General features: G+C 38.8%; 1 protein-coding gene across 1 annotated transcript in view; it reads left to right on the top strand.

Annotated features, from left to right (window-relative positions):
• The first annotated feature begins 6,152 nt into the window (after positions 1-6,152).
• Positions 6,153-19,448, top strand: part of RERE (arginine-glutamic acid dipeptide repeats) — a 290,457-nt gene continuing 277,161 nt past the window's right edge. Inside the window, exon 1 of the mRNA XM_035019874.1 lies at positions 6,153-6,765. The gene's annotated coding sequence lies outside the window, so the exon portion shown is untranslated. The remainder of the gene's footprint in view (positions 6,766-19,448) is intronic.

Here is a 19,448-nt window from a genome sequence, read left to right on the forward strand (position 1 = left end):
TTACTACATTAATTTATACAAATTGTGCCAAATAGGAGCATGTACAAAAACTTTTTTTTTTTACTGTTCTTAGGAGAGCTGGCTTGATCATACAGGTTTTACCCCTCTCCCCCCTCTTATGTCTTCTCTTCTAAGATTAAAATAATATCTTACACACTGACATGTAGTGTTCAGGTACTCTTATAGTTAACAATGTCCTTTATCTTCTGTAATACTCATTTGAAAAAAAAAGATGGAAAATTTATTCTGGTTTTCAGAGCAATAGAAACAATAGGTAAAAATTTACTCAGAAGCTAGTAAGTAAATTTGTAGTTCTTTAATTTATCAGTTGGAACCCGAAGAGTTTTAGCTAAAAGAAAAGGACTTTACTTGAAAACTGCTTAAATTGAAGGCATCTGTGAATTATGTATTGGAACGTAGAAGGTTAGCTCTAAATATCTGGACTAGTAAAGGCGTTTCTAATCCACTTTTGGTAGTTAGCTTCTGAAGGTGACCAACTTTTCTTCTGCGTTCACTGCTATTGTAGGAGCCAGGATGGTGCTGATGTATGGATCTTATCATTGGAAACCTATTTGACACGATTTCATAAGCTTGTGTGTTTTAGTATTAATTCCATCATGTTAAAGGGAGGAACGGCTTTTTGTTTATGCCCAGGATTTTTTTTCCCTCCAGGATATTTTTTTAATGATTGATTAATGAATGATTACTTAGTTAATGACACTGGCTTGATGATACTGGGTTTTCTAGCAGACTTGTCTATACTTAAAAGAGGATGAAGTTTTAATATGCCTAATGTATTATTTGGTAGATTGATTCATTGAAAACATTTGATCACTGAAGTATGCTTTAAATGAAGGCTGTTGGCACCTTTTTTTAAAGATTTTTTTTAAAGATTTTATTTATTTGAGAGAGAGAGAATGAGAGCGAGCGAGTACATGAGAGGGGGGAGGGTCAGAGGGAGAAGCAGACTCCCTGCCGAGCAGGGAGCCTGATGCGGGATTCGATCCAGGGACTCCAGGATCATGACCTGAGCCGAAGGCAGTCGCTTAACCAACTGAGCCACCCAGGCACCCAAGATTTTTTATTTATTTATTTGATAAGAGAGAGACACAGCAAGAGAGGGAACGCAAGCAGGGGGAGTGGGAGAGGGAGAAGCAGGCTTCCCGCCGGGCAGGGAGCCCGACGCGGGGCTCCATCCCAGGACCCGAAGGCAGACGCTTAACAACTAAGCCACCCAGGTGCCCCAGCTTTTGGCACTCTTGGAACCATGAAAAATTTTAAGTCATCTTTTAGCACGACTGACTCTAATGGAAATTTTATTTAGTATCTTTTATTACTAAGATCCTTTAAAGCCAACTGTAAAAAACTAAAAACCTAGCATTTTGAACCTGTTATATTGTTAACCTAGCTTTGAAAGAGGGCTATGGAGTAAACTTGTTTGATTTTAATTTTTTAAAATTAAGATTAGGTTTAATAGCCCCATGGAGTTGTAGTTGTGATTTTTTTTTTTTTTTTAAACTAAGAGAGGTGGAATATTTTTTGTTTTATACCTTTATTGGTTTTCTTTTCAAAAACACCACCAGTTCTGGGGGATGGTTTCCCCCTAGGTGATCTACAGCAGACAGATTGTCAAGTTTCTGAGTGTCACCAAAGGTTTGTGGAAAGGTCTCCTTTCTCTCTTTAGGAGAGTCTCCTATTTTCTCTTTAGGAGAGTTCAGCAGTTTAATTAATCTAGTCCTTAGGTAGAATCATTAGGATCCTTAGTAGTACCCTTTGGTGCCACTCTCAAGCAGAGAATGAGGGGAAAAGTGAAGAACAAGTCTGGAGGGAGAAATGGGACAAAAGAGAAAAACAAGGGGGCAATATGTGTGTGGTGTTGAGTTGTGGAATGCTTGAAAAGTGGCTGTGGAGCAGTGAGGGGATGCGCCATCTTTCCACTTGGATGTGCAAGCTTTGGTGTTCCCAATCCTGCAGATATTGGGCACCTAAAATACTGATAATTTGTAACATTTGTTACATTTGGTTTACAAATTTATTCAGTTGAATTTTGATGAATCATTCTAATAGAGCTTTAGAGTCCCATTCATCTTTTGTTTGGTGTTGGGGGGTGGGGGAAGAGGGATGAGGGGGCGGGGCGGGAAGAGAGAGAATCTTAAGCAGGTTCCATGCCCAGTGTGGAACCTGATGTGGAGCTCGATCTCACAATCCTGAGATCATGACCCGAGCCAAAATCAACAGTCCCACACTTAACTGACTGCCCCCCCCCCCCCGGCCTTTTTAAGGTGAATAAAGTGAGGCACAGAGTTGGTAAATACTAGAGCCTAATTTCTGATTGGTGTCTTTGGGCTTCTCCAGTGCTTATTCCACCAAACCATAGCATTGAGTAGTTTTATCTCCCACTTTAGAACCTGTGATATTTCTGTTTTATTTCATTTTATTTTTATTTTATTTGAGATAGAGAGAGAGAATCTTGAGCAGACTCCAAGCTGAGTCTGACTTGGGGCTTGATCTTAGAACCCTAAGATCATGACCTGAGTTGAAGTCAAAAGTCAGATACTTAACCGACTGTGCCACCCAGGCACCCTGAATCTGTGATCTTTCTGAGTCTTAGATTCTTTGGACTGAATTAAGGTGTGTGAAAGAATCACTTGTCATTTCTAATAAAGGCTTGGTTAAAAAAACCTGATTGAGGCTGGAGTACCTGTGAAATATACATCATTACTTGCCTCCATAATTTTTATTTTAGCTTCTGTTACTAGTGCCAGCATTTTTCTTAAGTAATCATTATAGGCTTCACATTCCTGGATGTAGAGATAATAGTCACTATAGTGTTATCTTTGTTTTGTAGATAATATTAATTTTTATCATCTGTACATGGGAAGGCTTGTTGTCAATGCATAGTAAACATTGTGATCTCAAAGAAACCAGGAAATAATACTCCTAAAACAAGATATGGTCACAGCCATTTTGAGAAAGTCTATGGTGGCTCATACTCAATAGGACAGATCATCAAGGTCAGTACAACAGAAATGCACATAGGAAGGTTTGACTTCAACAACAAGAAATCCCCAAGAAACTACATAAAATTTTCACAGTGCCTCAGAACAGAAACTAGTTGTGTAGTTTAAGAAGCATGCAAGGTTACGTTGAAATATGAAGAATTTATTGTATCATATTCCATAAATGTTATAAAGGAAGTGAGATGTAATTTACTTGCAATTATTAGTCATGAAATTATGAAGAATATAGAGCCTGACTTTGTTACAGACAGCCTGTAGTATAAGGAAAGGAACAAGTCCCCATTTCACACATGAATAAACACTTAATCTCATGATATGACAGAGCTACAGCACAAAGGACAGCCTGGGGATGAAGAAGGAAAAGTCTTTGTCACTTAGCCAAAGTAGGCGAGGATTCAGAGTAAACGAGACTTGTGATCAAAATAAGCTTCCAGTCTTATTAGGGCTTTGCATGATTATGCTGAATAAGAGTAGAGTGTACAAAAATACTGTTGGTATGGACTTTATCGTACTTAAGGGCCTACTTCTCAAACCTAGAACCACCTTGAGTTACTGTATTTGTCCACACCTCTCAATATGAATATTAGGATATAAAATAATCAGTTTCAGTTTCTCCTCCCACTCTTGACCTGCTTCCTTAAGGCTACCCTTAAATTTCCAAGTACGGACTGTATTTCTTTATTTTTACTGATATCTGTGAAAATTGATGGTGTTTATATGAGCATCTACTTCAGGTAATTTCTGTTCTGGTCTGTAGTAGAGATAGATTCCATTTTGTCTTCTTGATTTAATAAAAGGCTTGTGATGCAGAATTTGAAGTGTTACCCAGTCTCAGATTTTGTTTAATAGTACATTTTAAACTCCTGCCAAATTTAGGCATTAATGATTTTAGGTTTCCTTTCACATTTCATATTTACAGGGGAAGTAGAATAATATATAGAGAATGATTAAGCTAAGCAAATATTTGTACTTTGGCACACTGTTAGATGTTCTAAAGTCAAATATTTGCTATAGAAATTAAAGCTGAGCTAAACTAAAGAACCAGCTATCTTACCTTTTAAGATGGTGCGATGTGGCTGCCAAAACCTCATTTTCAAAGCACCTGACAAAAATATTTTAAAAAGACCCCCTGATTACTGTAAAGAATTTAGTATGTGAACAGTGATCTTTTTTTCTTTTTAAGATTTTATTTATTTACCTGACAGAGAGACACAACGAGAGAGGGAACACAAGCAGGGGGAGTGGGAGAGGGAGAAGCAGGCCTCCCACAGAGCACAGAGCCTGATGCAGAGCTCAATCCCAGGACCCTGGGATCATGACCAGAGCTGAAGGCGCTTAAGGACTAAGCCACCCAGGCGCCCCAACAGTGATCTTTTTATATACAGTTCATGTCTGGTTTGGTTTGGAAGTGCTTAGACCATTGTGAGAGTGTAGTTTATTGTTGGTTTCACATCTCTTCTTGGTACATCCTTCCCCACCCACCATTTTATTTTTCTTTCTAGATTGTTAGCTTTTTTTTTTGTAAGAAAAGACACATGGTTTTAAAAGCCCAGGAAATTTGTTAATAAGGACCTCCCTTCCCCATTAGTGTTTTTATCTCTTGGTGCTTATGGTTATTTTATTTTCAAATTTCCATTCTCTTTCTCTTTTTTAAAAGATTTTATTTAATTGAAGAGAGAGCACGCGCAGGCAGGCGCACATAAGCAGAGGGAGCACCAGAAGGAGAGGGAGAAGCAGGCTCCCTGCTGAGCAAGGAGCCCCATGCGATGTTGGGCTGTGGGACTTGATCCAAGGACCCTGAGATCATGACCTAAGCCGAAGGCAGATGCTTAACCGACTGAGCCACCTAGGTGCCCCCCATTGTCTCTTATTTTACATGCTTTTGTACTTTCTTTTTCTCGCCCTCTCCATTTAGCTGTTTGAGCTGTTGGAAATTTTGACCTGTACTTAAAATCTGTAGAATACATATGGCAATGTTTTCTTGACATGTATTCCTGCAGAATTGACCCATATTAATGGGAAACAGTTCTCTTATTCTTTTATTTATCTCTATCCTTTTCTTCTAGGTTATATTATTTGCAATTTCTAATCTGAGCTAGATGGTAGTAATGAAATTGTGTTCTCTCACTTCTAAATTAGTAAAGTTTTTTGCACCCCAGTGGGGAACTAAGGTGGTATAATGCTTTCCTTTCCTTTTTATTTTTTTTTAAATTTAAATCCTGGCTAAATGCTTTCTTTTCTCCCAAGGACCCATTTAAGCATAGATGTTGTATTTCACAGTCTCTCTTTCCTTTTTACCTCAAAGCCTTTGATTCTGATTCTCAAGATGCCTCAAGAACTAAGATTTTCCTTTTTACAGACTCTTCCATCATCCTCCTTACTTCCCTGCTTTACCCTCAATCCGTATGACTTTATGTCCTTGTTTTTGAATTGCTCCTTCCTGTTGTCAAAGTCCTTCTGGAAACATTTTCTATGGAATACTTTGCATTCAAGCCAGAATTCCCTGGGGAGAATTTGTTTTATAGACCACCACCCTGCTTTTGTTTGCTTTCTGAGATTCAGAAGCTGCTTTTTTCAGTGGAAAGGAGTAGCTGCGCATGTCTTAGCCTCCTTTCAAGGCTGATAGCTGACCTTTACCCCTCAGAGATCATGGGTGCTTGGGACTTGCTGGGTAATAGAAAGTGCTCCAGAGAAATGCAACTCATGCAAATACTTAAGGTTTTTTTTTTTTTTTTTTCCTTCTTCTCCTTCATTCTTGTAATGGAATAAGCAAAAAGTTAGAATGATTACTGAACAAGTTCATCTGGCCTTCCCCACTTTTCCCCAAGTCTCTGTGAAAAGTGTCATTCTTCCAAAACATAAAATTCCTTGCCACATACCCATGTTATAACATTCCCCTCCCCACACATCACTCAGAAAACCCATCTCCCCTGGGTTATCGTTTTAAAGCTGGTACCATAGTATTGGATTATGGAAAGATGTTTATGGTTCAAATTTTGGAGAGGAATTTTGTTAAAATACCCCGCCCAGAGCCATGAGTTCTTCCCTCTTTTGCTTCCCTTCCTGTGTATAAGTAGCCTGTGATAATCAACACAAGTGGCAGATAAAACTAGGGAAGTGCTCAGGGAATGCTTTGAGATATTTCAGTCATTATTGAGAAATAAGTGATTGAAAACATATGCTCCTAAAAGCCCTAGTTTTGTAGAAAAACAGAGCTCTGCCTGTCATGTTGTGTTATAAATGCAGAGGTAACTTACCAACTTTGCAGAATTTGGGATTTTGTTTTTATTATGAAGAAAAATGTGCAGCCTCCCACATACCCACACAGCAATTGCATAGGATTGGAAAAATCCTCCAAGAGCAGATAGACTTAGGATTTTATGCAGACTGTCATTACATACAGCCTATCTGCCAAGAGACTCTAGGCCCTGATTTTAGAGTGATGGCATAATACATTGAGTGAGTCCATGGAGATCAGCGTGGAAAGGGGACTTTACAAAGGAGTGCTGACGCTGTAGGATAATGGAACGTGTGAGTCTGAAACCTGGCAGATGTGACTCTGTTGGAGAAAGGGTATTGTCGAGAAAAATGCGTTCTTGCTCTTCTTTCCTCAGGTCAAGTTGTACAAATTGCTGAAAGAATAGAGGAATAAAGCCTTAGATTGCTGTGGGACTTTCTTACTCTCTCTTTTTTAAGAAGAACTGTGATCTGTTGTCTTTGCGAGAGTCAAGGATAAAGCCACTGGGTTCGTGTTAATGCATATTCTTGTACTTGGAGCTATTAGAGTTGATTAAAAGGGTGTAGGTTATTGATAAAATGCGATTCTTAATATTTTTATTTATATACATTTAATCTGGATCAGTGCTGTCTAATAGTACTTACTGTGATGTTAGAAATGTTCTGTATCTGCTCTATCCAATACAGTAGCTACTGGCCACTTATGACTGGTACTTGAAATATGACTAGTGTAGACTGAGGAACTGAATTTTTAATTTTATTTAATTTTGATTTATTTTAATAGCCATATGTGGCTCCTGGCTACCATATTGGACAGCACAACCCTGTGTTAAATCTCATAAGTGATTCACATGGCTGTGTAATAAGTAACATCTGAGGGCATTCTCTCATGTACAGACGTGTTATAGTTTTGTGGCCTTGTGCTTTTATTTTTCTTTCAGAGAAAGTTGGAATGAAAAGGAGAACATAGGGGTGCCTGGGTGGTTCAGTCAGTTAAGCATCTGCTTTGGCTCGGGTCATGATCCCAGGGTCCTGCTCAGCGGGGAGTCTGCTTCTCCCTTTCCCTCTGCCTCTCCCCCCTTTATAGGAGCTTGGAGAGTCAGTACAAGCTTCTCTGAGAACTGACAAATTTTTTTTTAAAGATTTTATTTATTTATTTATTTGAGAGAGAGTGAGTGAGTAAGCAGGCAAGCATGAGCAGGGGGAGAGGCAGACAGAGAAGCAGACTCCCTGCTGAGCAGGGAGCCAGATGTGGGGCTCCATCCCAGGACCCTGGGATCATGACCTGAGCCGAAAGCAGAGGCTTAACAAACTGAGCCACCCAGGTGCCCCAGAACTGACAATTCTTTCTTTTTAGCAGTACAAACTGAAACAATGCTCCGGGGATCAGCTAGAAGTATTCTAACATACTGTCTTCTGCAAAACCTGTATTGAGCTCCTCTGTGCTGTGGGATTCCAGGAATGTATAGAACATGATCTGTTTGTTAGTATCACCAGTGTTAACGGACACATATTGAGCATCTTGTATCTACTAGGCATTGTGCAGACTAGTAGTTTACATGGCTTATTTTTCTCATTTCTCAGGACAACTCCATGGTGTGTGTTATATTATCTTTATTTTATAGATGAAAAAACCAAAGTTTAGACAGAACAATGAACTTGCCCATGGTTTAAAGCTAGCAATGACCAAGGACCAGGGTGTCTTTCTGTTTGTAGACCCTTACAGGGAAGGATGAGAGGAGACAATATATGAAACTCATGAGTTACTAAATAAATAATGAGGTATTTTACATTAGTAATATATGTTAAAATGCTAAGCTGTAAAATACAGACTGTGATTGCAAAAGGAATTAAAGAGGGGAAAGAATAGCATGGCATGATTTGGAGGCACTAAGAAATTCTCAGGGCTTGGATTGGACTTGAATGATACACAGTTATTCAACAAATGTTTATTGAGCTACAGTAGAGATAATATAAGCAAAGTGAAAGAGAGGAAGTCCCAAGTGTGGGGGATACATATAGAGGGCTTTTACTGGACAGTTGTGGGAGAACAAGGTTATATAAGGAGGACTGGAGAGACGGTTTCTTGAAGGAGGATATTAGACCCATAGTCTCTTCTCAGAAGTTCTTTTTTTAAATTGAGATATAATGACATATAATACCACATATGTTATAGTATATGATATATATTATTGTGTACTATAATATGCGAATTATATATCATTATAGGATATAATATTATGATTCAATATTTGTATATATTGTAAAATTGGTCACCACAATAAGTCTAGTTAACATCTATCACCTCACAGTTACACTTTTTTTTTTTTTAAAGATTTTATTTATTTTAGAGAGAAAAAGAGCATGAGCTGGGGGAGAGGGGCAGAGCGAGGGAGAAGCAGACTCCTCGCTGGGCAGGGAGCCCCACGTGGGGCTCGATCCCAGGACCCTGAGATCATGACCTGAGCCAAAGGCAGATGCTTAACCGACTGAGTCACCCAGGTGCCCCTACACACTTTTTTTTTTTTAAGATTTTATTTATTCATTTTTAGAGAGCAGGGTAGGGGCGAGGGAGAGAGAGAATCTCAAGCAGAGTCTGTGCTGAGCCCAGAGCCCAACGCGGGGCTCGATCCTACGACCCTAAGATCATGATCTGAACCAAAACCAAGAGTCGGATGCTTGATGGACTGAGCCACCCAGGTGCCTTCTGTTGAGAACTTTTAAGATTTGCTCTCAGCAGTTTACAAATATACAATACAGTATTATTAGCTATAGTCACTATGCTGTACAGTACATCCCATGAGTTATTTATTTTATAACTGATGTATTTGTGACACACTTTTAACGGGTTCATCAAAAATTCTTGAATAAGAATCTTCAGAATTGAGACAAAAGGTAGGTGTCACTTGTGTTTATAGAGAGAGAGTGTAAGAATTGAGGTCTAAGATAAAGGAGGACACTGGGAACGGAGAAAAAGATTGATAGTATTTTCCCAAATGTTTTCCTCTAAATTCATGTTATTCACTATTGTGGCCAGTAATACCCACCTGCTTGCTGTTATTTCCAGCCTATGATTGGTGCTCGTCACTTTGATTGATGGATCATCTCTGGTGACCACAAGGGAGGTTCTGTCTTTTTGCTTGGCTCGGAGCCTGAATTGTGATGAGGGCACACTAAGGCCAGAGATACGCCCACTGACTTGGCACCATACAGTGGTTTTAGGGGTTAAGAGACTCTTTTTTCTTGAGATCCTGATATCCTCCTTCTGTTTGTTAACATTTTAATTTAATATCCCACTTGAGGGAGTTGATTCCTTTCCCTTGTTGCTGACAGATTCTTTTCTTCCAGTCCCTCCCCACCCCCACTTCCTTCTGTCCTTTTGTCCATCCATCCTTCTGTCCTTCCTTGGTAGAAAGTACCTAACTTGGTTTTATTTAGTCCTTCAGCTTGCCTTCTAAGAATGTTTTGTGAAGTGAATCATTCTTTATATGGTTCTGTAGTGATGTTGGTCTCTAATATGAGGAGAAAATAACCAGTTGAATAGTCTGGACTACTTTTCTATGATCTAAGCAGGGGTTAAGGCATGAGTTGATGTGGCAAGTAATTGTGGCATCAGATTCCCAATGAGACCTTTTAAGGATTAGTTAAATGTAGTTAAGTTGAAGAATTTCTGTTACTTTTGTCTGCAACTCACATACTGTTCTAAGGAAGAATAAGAGTTGGCATTGGTCATTTTTTGGAGATGAATTACACTGGGCAGTATCCTCTGAGTGTTTGATTCTGTTGATAACTAATTTGTTGAATGTTTTTCTTACCTACAGGCTTCTGTGACCCTTTAATATGACAATATATGGTGTAAACTTTGAGTACCAGCAATGTGTCACACATTATTTTAGACAGAGGGTTTTATTGTGATTGTTGTTGGTTTTGGGCTGCCTGTAAGGGTGTCCAGATTTTTTTTCTTTAGGAATTTGGTTTGGAAAATGCTTGTGGTGTTTATGTTTAGCCCCATACTCTTCATTTAATGTTCTTTCTGGGCCACCTCATTTAGTACACATTAAATACTTTGGATTCTTTGTATCTTAGTATTTCTTATATGTTGAAGACTGCCATGTCCATGCGCTTCCTTGCCTTGGTCTTTCTTCTGAGCATTTGATGGAGCTAAGACTGTATTTCCAGCTGTCCAGTAGGTACCTCAGTGTGGATGGCTATATAAAAGGCAACTGAAGCTGACACTTTTCAAAATTAAAATCTCTTCTTCATTCAATTACATGCATCATCTTCCTCTCCTCCACGGCTTTTGAGAACTAGAGGTAGAAGCCCTCACATCATCTTCAGTTTGTCTTTGAGTCCATCTGGTTGATTACCAAGCCAGAATTTATCAGAAAGGTTAATAGTATCACCAACAAACATGTACCCTACTGTTTTTTAATCCTGGTAGAGGGTAGGATTGGCTTAGTGTGGATGTGGTAACGAGGCTCTCAGGATGCTTAAAAATTTCTTCCCTACTATTGGGGACTTCTGTGGGTTTTTCATTGGTGAGAAGAGCTGCCTTTTACTACTGCCTTTTCGACACAGTTCTAAAATTCTGTAGTAGTCTAAAAATGCTTCTTACTTTGTTCATATCATGTCATTTGTTTAAAAAAATATCAAAAGTGACAGACCTATAGGGAAGAGGCAACACACATCACATCCAGCTGGTTAAAAACAAACAAAACTGTAAATTACCAGTTGCTGAAAATGGCACACATGTCTCTAGGTAGTTAGTCATATTGTTAGTCAATTTGCAAGTTGGAGGAGAGTAAAGAAAGGGATCTTGTGCATTTCCCGCAGGTCTCATAGATTTGATCAAATTGACTAATTGGAAGTGAAAGGATTTGAGAAGAAATTCCTCTGTTTTCTGAAGTGAAAGAGAGGATTTCTTTGTAGAATGCTGCTGTAACCCTCCGCTCGTTTATAGTTCAGTCTTCCAGGTTGCGTTTGTCAGTTGCTTTTGAGATTTATGTTCTCTTGTGTTGAATATTGCTTGCTTGCACTTTCCAGGTGTTCTTAAAGGTCACTAGAGACTAGAGCTCTTCAGTATACATTTACATTAGGCAAAAAAACTGATATTTTTGTGGTTGTGGAGTGTGGAATGAGTATTTTGCTTGTAGGTTTAATTTTTCCTTGACAACAAAATTGAGGAAATTTGTCAAGGGAACTTGACTTTGAACAGTTGGGATACAGACCTTATTTAATCTGGCAATTGCTCTGTCTTTTTTTTAGAGTATTATGAGATGAAAGCTTAGGAAAAAATACTGTGTGGTATTGATTAAGCCTGCCAACACATGACCAGTACAAGTCTTGTTAGTAGATGTACTTCTGGAAGAAATGCAGTCTCTGCCGCCTCCAATCCTGCTCAGTGTTATCACAGTTACTCTTCCTAGGTGTGATCTTTTCACTTGCTTTTTCATATTAAAAAAAAAAAAAAAACTTAGTTGGAAAAGTTCTGAAGACATAGCTTTTCTTTTTTTCCCCCCCTCCCTGTATTACATTCCTTCTGATGATAATGTTCAGGTCTATAAATCAAAAGGTTCTCTTTTAGTCTAGTCATAGTTACGGGGCTGCATTAATAATTTATAAATGTCAAGATGAGGATGAGGCCTATGGAAAAACCTGCAGGTTTGCACATAATATTTAATAAAATTTGCATTTTAAATTGTAATGCTGTAGATTTAATGTGTGTATCTTTTAACATAAACTATTGACAGCATTATTAAGGTTTCTTACTCCGTTCTTTAAAGAAATGTGATATTTAGTTTTTCTCATTTTGGCACTTATCTCTTAGAGCCCTTTGTTGCAAATTAATGGGTTTCTCAGTAATGACCTTCTTTCCAAGATCTTGGCAGATACTTGCTTTAGAGAGGTGCCATACTCATACTGGAAATCCCTAATGTAGACTTGATGGCTTTCTCTTTTCATTCCCAGGTGGACCTGGTCCAAGAGGTAAATGATTTTTTTAATTAGAGAATATGTTAGAAGCTGAGCAGGACTGGGGTATATTATGGGCAATGTGAGGCTATTACATCATCCTTTAAAGTTTGTTGTAGTAAATAAATTAAGCTCCTATATTATAATACAGACTATTCTTGAATGTGTTATCTGTTCTTATCAAGAGGAGGGTAAAAATAAAAAAACTATTTTGTCTTCTACGTACTGCTGATTACACATATCCAAGGTGTTTTTGTTGTTGTTTGTTTTGTAGACAGAATTCCTATTTGACCCTGAGCTAATGGTATTTAAAGATTTTTTTGTAAACACCTGATAAAAGGGCACTGGTATATTCTTAAGCTATTTTTGTTTTGCAAAGGAATCTTTAAAAAGTGTGATGGTACAATGGGGCCAAACATATATTGGGGCCTGAAGCCATGTGTCTGAATAGCCAGAGCGGTGACTGCAGACACTTGCAGTAGGAACTTCAGGTGATACTCTGTAGGTCTGTGCTGTACCATGCCTCCTTCCAGAGTTTCCTTCTTTCCACTTACAGTTTCTTCATTTTCAAGTTGCAGAATGGCAAGTGTCCATGTGGCTCTTGTGCCCACAGATTTGACTGTTGTGCTTTTCAGCTTGTTGTTTGTGTCATGCATCACTTAACTGCTCTTGGCATCTTGGGTACCCTTCTTGGTCATGGAGAGACCTTAGTGCTGAGAAAAAGTTAGCAATGCTGCCATCATTGCTGATGAATGATGGCAGCTAGATAATGATATGTAGGAATGCTTATTTAGAAATGTAGACTGTCTTACTGGGCAGTGACCCTTCCCCTCCCTTTAGAGTTATTCTGAATGTTAATATAATAAGTCTTTTGATGCCAACAAGTACAGGGAATCTGAAACATTCAACTGTGGAACATGCTTGCACTGTTCAGATTACCTGGAGTTCATGCTTCCCACTGTTCCACATACGTAGAAGATGATATTTGTATAGCGTACTGGGTAAACTGGAAATATTTTGGGGGTGCTTATATGGGACTATGTGAAAAAGTCATTGTGTATTCTCTAGTATAAGATAGGAAATAACAATGAGGGAAGATAATAAACATTGAATTTACCTAAAATATCCAATAAAGTGTCTTCCAAATTTGTAATGGAAAATTTGAGCATCTCCTGTGAACCATACCTTTTTATATCAGATTCTAGGCATAAAATGACTACATTGAATTTCTGATAAAGACTTTTTGATGAACATATTTTCAAATTCTGGAAGGTCACCATTCACGAAAGAATTTGTTCATAGAGGAAGTAGCAAATGACAGAAGAATATTGCATTTTCTCTTGTTGGAAACATCTTTCTTGTCATTACCCAAAATTTGGTAGTTTGGTCTTAAAATTATGTTTCCAGAGTATAATTTTTTAAATTTGACACTCATTGATCAGTGTAATCATAATTTTCTTGATAATGCACATAGATTTTAAACCTAGGTAAACCTTTCATATTAAATATTTAAAAATATTACACCTTCCCCTCCCGTTCTTTGACTTAAAATTCTTCTTTAGGATTCAAATTATGACACCAACTAAACATTACTAGTAAGTCTGTTAAAATTCATTTTTCTGGAATTGAACTTTGAATTCATATACTTGATCACTACATGTTTTCTTTCTCTCTTTTCATGTGGACTTTACAGTGTTCCCTTTAGGGCCTCAGAAATGTTACTTAAGGAAGTTATTTTAAAATCCAGCAATTCTCTTTTATTAGTTTGCAAGGTGAGAACCTTTCAAACAGCATACCCCACCCCCAAGTCTTCATTTGGACAACAGGTGCATTTCCCTTTGAAACGGGGTGGGGGAGTGTTCCCCTCTTACATCTTCCTAGAGTGGAAACCAGCTAAGACTGTAGCAGCCTAGATTTTATTAAATGCAGCATTTGGTAACATCATTAATACGGAATTCGTCTATAGGCAACTGTTACTTACGTAGTGGGTTTCTCTGTGAATAAACCACTCTATTGTTTTAATTTTGGGATTTTCAGAACAAGGTCCTGATACAGTCTTTTCACCATCCTGTCACTGCAGCTTCACTGGTCATTCACAAATTTATTTGGCTTCTCAGTGATGTCTTATTTGCTGCAAACTATTTTCTTGCCACCTTGAATATTTCATCCCCATATTTCAACCGTCCAGTCTCATGGTTGTTGGTGTTACTTGTATGGTGAGAGGACTCCTAGATTTACATGCCCAGAGCTTTCTGACCTCTCAACTCTGCTTAGCTATCTACTAGGCATCTCAAATTTAACACGTTTCAAACAGAATTCCCAGTTTTCCTTCTCGTCCCAAGATCAGTAAATGACAACTCAGTTGTTCAGGCCTAAATCTGGTCCCCTTCTTTGTCTCATACTACATCCAATCTGACAACAGATTGTGATGGCTTTGCTTGAACAACCTATCTACATTCTGACCTCTGCTAGCACCCACAGGACCATTACCCTGCCTGAATCAATAGTTTCCTACCCCTACAGCAGCCAAGAGGAAATCTGTTAAAATGTAACTCAGATAGTTACTTCTCTATGCAAGACTCTACAGTGGCTTTTCTCTTATTTCAGTAAATGCTCCCAGCTTCCTCATCATCTCTGGCTTCCTTCTTGTCTTCACTGCTTCAGCCACCTTGGCCTTTTGCTATTGTTTGGATATGCCAGGCGTGGTTCTGTCTCAGGCCTTTGTCCTGGCTTTTCTCTCTGCCTGGAATGCTTTTCCCCCAGCTAACCACACAACTTGCTCACTTACTTTCTTTAGGTCAAATGACCCCTTATCCGTGATTACCTTAAATAAATTAACAACCTTTCATCCCCTTTGCCCAGCTTTGCTTTTCTCCATAGCACTTATCACCAGGTAATATACTATGTATTTTCTTGTTTGTTTGTTGCCTGCTCTCTCTCTCCCTTCTAAATTCTCACCTCTCTCTGATGTTAGAGATTTTGTGCATTCTGGTCACACGTGTATATTTGCTCAATTAGTGGAAGAAGTAACCGAGAGTCTGCTCTGGGCTTTGTTTTTATTTGATGATCCTTGTTACAGCTACAACATCTAAGTATTGTGGTCCAGGCCCTGGGACTCCCAGTACTCCCTGCTCACTCACTGGTTGCCTGCATCTGCAATTGAGTAGTTCCTGTGGCTCTTCTGCTTTTCTTTTACTGACCTCAGTCTAAGATGGCAGGGTAATACATGTGGTCAACCTAGAGAGAATCACACTGGGTTAGAATAGCTCACACATAGTAAATGGCCAATTGAGTTTTGGCATAGACTTCTGCTTTTAGTCAGGGCTACTTTACCTTTTCATCTAAGACTCAGATTCTAAGTGTTTTTAGAAGGACTGCTCCAGTGAGTTTTATGATTCTATTTTTCCCTTGATATAATTTGTACCCATGGATTAGAAGTACATTATGAATGCTTTTGGTTTTTCATATGTGTGTGAAGTGTAATTGTATTAACTATAAAATTCACCCTGTCATTACCTTTCATCAAATGCTGAGAGCTTTTGTGCCATGGTTGCGAATTACTTTGAATCTTGGAGCTCTGCAGACTTAAAGCAACCCTGTCCAACTTACCTACTTTTTAAAAAAAAATTTTTTATTGTTATGTTAATCCCCATACATTACATCATTAGTTTTAGATGCAGTGTTCCATGATTCATTGTTTGTGCATAACACCCAGGGCTCCATGCAGAACGTACCCTCCTCAAAACCCATCACCAGGCTAACCCATCCTGTTTTTGAGAGTCCATAGTCTCTCATGGTTCGTCTACCCCTCCGATTTCCCCCCCTTCATTCTTCCCCTCCTGCTACCTTCTTCTTTTTTTTTTCTTTTCTTAACATATATTGCATTATTTGTTTCAGAGGTACAGATCTGAGATTCAACAGTCTTGCACAATTCACAGCGCTTACCAGAGCACATACCCTCCCCAGTGTCTATCACCCAGTCACCCTATCCCTCTCACCCCACCCCCCACTCCAGCAACCCTCAGTTTGTTTCCTGAGATTAAGAATTCCTCATATCAGTGAGGTCATATGATACATGTCTTTCTCTGTTTGACTTATTTCGCTCAGCGTAATACCCTCCAGTTCCATCCACGTCGTTGCAAATGGCAAGATCTCATTCCTTTTGATGGCTGCATAATATTCCATTGTATATATATACCACCTCTTCTTTATCCATTCATCTGTCGATGGACATCTTGGCTCTTTCCACAGCTTGGCTATTGTGGACATTGCTGCTATAAACATCGGGGTGCACGTACCCTTTCGGATCCCTACTTTTGTATCTTTGGGGTAAATACCCATTAGTGCAATTGCTGGATCATATGGTAGCTCTATTTTCAACTTTTTGAGGAACCTCCATACTGTTTTCCAGAGTGGCTGCACCAGCTTGCATTCCCACCAACAGTGTAGGAGGGTTCCCCTTTCTCCGCATCCCCGCCAACATCTGTCATTTCCTGACTTGTTAATTTTAGCCATTCTGACTGGTGTGAGGTGGTATCTCATTGAGGTTTTGATTTGGATTTCCCTGATGCCGAGCAGTATTGAGCACTTTTTCATGTGTCTGTTGGCCATTTGGATGTCTTCTTTGGAAAAATGTCTGTTCATGTCTTCTGCCTATTTCTTGATTGGATTCTTTGTTCTTTGGGTGTTCAGTTTGATGAGTTCTTTATAGATTTTGGATACTAGCCCTTTATCTGATATGTCATTTGCAAGTATCTTCTCCCATTCTGTCGGTTGTCTTTTGGTTTTGTTGACTGTTTCCTTTGCTTTGCAAAAGCTTTTTATCTTGATGAAATCCCAATAGTTCATTTTTGCCCTTGCTTCCCTTGCCTTTGGCGATGTTTCTAGGAAGAAGTTGCTGCGGCTGAGGTCGAAGAGGTTGCCGCCTGTGTTCTCCTTTAGGATTTGGATGGACTCCTCCTGTCTCACACTGAGGTCTTTCAACCATTTGGAGTCTATTTTTGTGTGTGGTGTAAGGAAATGGTCCAGTTTCATTCTTCTGCATGTGGCTGTCCAATTTTCCCAACACCACTTGTTGAAGAGACTGTCTTTTTTCCATTGGACATTCTTTCCTGCTTTGTCAAAGATGAGTTGACCATAGAGTTGAGGGTCCATTTCTGGGCTCTCTATTCTGTTCCATTGATCTATGTGTCTGTTTTTGTGCCAGTACCATACTGTCTTGATGATGACAGCTTTGTAATAGAGCTGGAAGTCTGGAATTGTGATGCCGCCAGCTTTGCTTTTCTATTTCAACATTCTTCTGGCTATTCGGGGTCTTTTCTGGTTCCATACAAATTTTAGGATTATTTGTTCCATTTCTTTGAAAAAAGTGGATGGTATTTTGATGGGGATTGCATTGAATGTGTAGATTGCTCTAGGTAGCATTGACATCTTCACAATATTTGTTCTTCCAATCCATGAGCATGGAACGTTTTTCCATTTCTTTGTGTCTTCCTCCATTTCTTTCATGAGTATTTTATAGTTTTCTGAGTACAGATCCTTTGCCTCTTTGGTTAGATTTATTCCTAGGTATCTTACGGTTTTGGGTGCAATTGTAAATGGGATCGACTCCTTAATTTCTCTTTCTTCTGTCTTGTTGTTGGTGTATAGGAATGCCACTGACTTCCGTGCATTGATTTTATATCCTGCCACTTTACTGAATTCCTGTATGAGTTCTAGCAGTTTTGGGATGGAGTCTTTGGGGTTTTCCACATAAAGTATCCTATCATCTGCAAAGAGTGAGCATTTGACTTCTTCTTTGCCGATTTGGATGCCTTTGATTTCTTTTTGTTGTCTGATTGCTGTGGCTAGGACTTCCAATACTATGTTGAATAGCAGTGGTGATAGTGGACATCCCTGCCGCGTTCCTGACCTTAGGGGGAAAGCTCTCAGTTTTTCCCCATTGAGAATGATATTTGCTGTAGGTTTTTCATAGATGGCTTTTATGATATTGAGGTATGTACCCTCTATGCCTATACTCTGAAGAGTTTTGATCAAGAAAGGATGCTGTACTTTGTCAAATGCTTTTTCTGCATCTATTGAGAGGATCATATGATTCTTGTTCTTTCTTTTGTTAATGTATTGTATCACATTGATTGATTTGCGGATGTTGAACCAACCTTGCAGCCCAGGGATAAATCCCACTTGGTCGTGGTGAATAATCCTTTTAATGTACTGTTGGATCCTATTGGCTAGTATTTTGGTGAGAATTTTTGCATCCATGTTCATCAGGGATATTGGTCTGTAATTCTCCTTTTTGATGGGGTCTTTGTCTGGTTTGGGGATCAAGGTAATGGTGGCCTCATAAAATGAGTTTGGAAGTTTTCTTTCCATTTCTATTTTTTGGAACAGTTTTAGAAGAATAGGTATTAATTCTTCTTTAAATGTTTGGTAGAATTCCCCCGGAAAGCCATCTGGCCCTGGGGTTTTGTTTTTTGGGAGATTTTTGATGACTGCTTCAATTTCCTTAGTGGTTATAGGTCTGTTCAGGTTTTCTGTTTCTTCCTGGTTCAGTTTTGGTAGTTGATACATCTCTAGGAATGCATCCATTTCTTCCAGGTTATCTAATTTGCTGGCATAGAGTTGCTCATAATATGTTCTTATAATTGTTTGTATTTCTTTGGTGTTGGTTGTGATCTCTCCTCTTTCATTCATGATTTTGTTGATTTGGGTCATTTCTCTTTTCTTTTTGATAAGTCTGGCCAGGGGTTTATCAATCTTGTGAATTCTTTCAAAGAACCAGCTCCTAGTTTCATTGGTCTGTTCTACTGTTCTTTTAGTTTCTATTTCATTGATTTCTGCTCTGATCTTTATTATTTCTCTTCTCCTGCTGGGTTTAGGCTTTATTTGCTGTTCTTTCTCCAGCTCCTTTAGGTGTAGGGTTAGGTTGTGTACTTGAGACCTTTCTTGTTTCTTGAGAAAGGCTTGTATTGCTATATACTTTCCTCTTAGGACTGCCTTTGCTGCATCCCAAAGATTTTGAATAGTTGTGTTTTCATTTTCATTGGTTTCCATGAATTTTTTTAATTCTTCTTTAATTTCCTGGTTGACCCATTCATTCTTCAGTAAGATGCTCTTTAGCCTCCATGTATTTGAGTTCTTTCCGACTTTCCTCTTGTGATTGAGTTCTAGTTTCAAAGCATTGTGGTCTGAAAATAGGCAGGGAATGATCCCAGTCTTTTG

The sequence above is a fragment of the Mirounga leonina genome, unplaced genomic scaffold (genome assembly GCF_011800145.1).
Source record: "Mirounga leonina isolate KUSES-001 unplaced genomic scaffold, KU_Mleo_1.0 Mir_173, whole genome shotgun sequence".
Classification (NCBI taxonomy): domain Eukaryota; kingdom Metazoa; phylum Chordata; class Mammalia; order Carnivora; family Phocidae; genus Mirounga; species Mirounga leonina.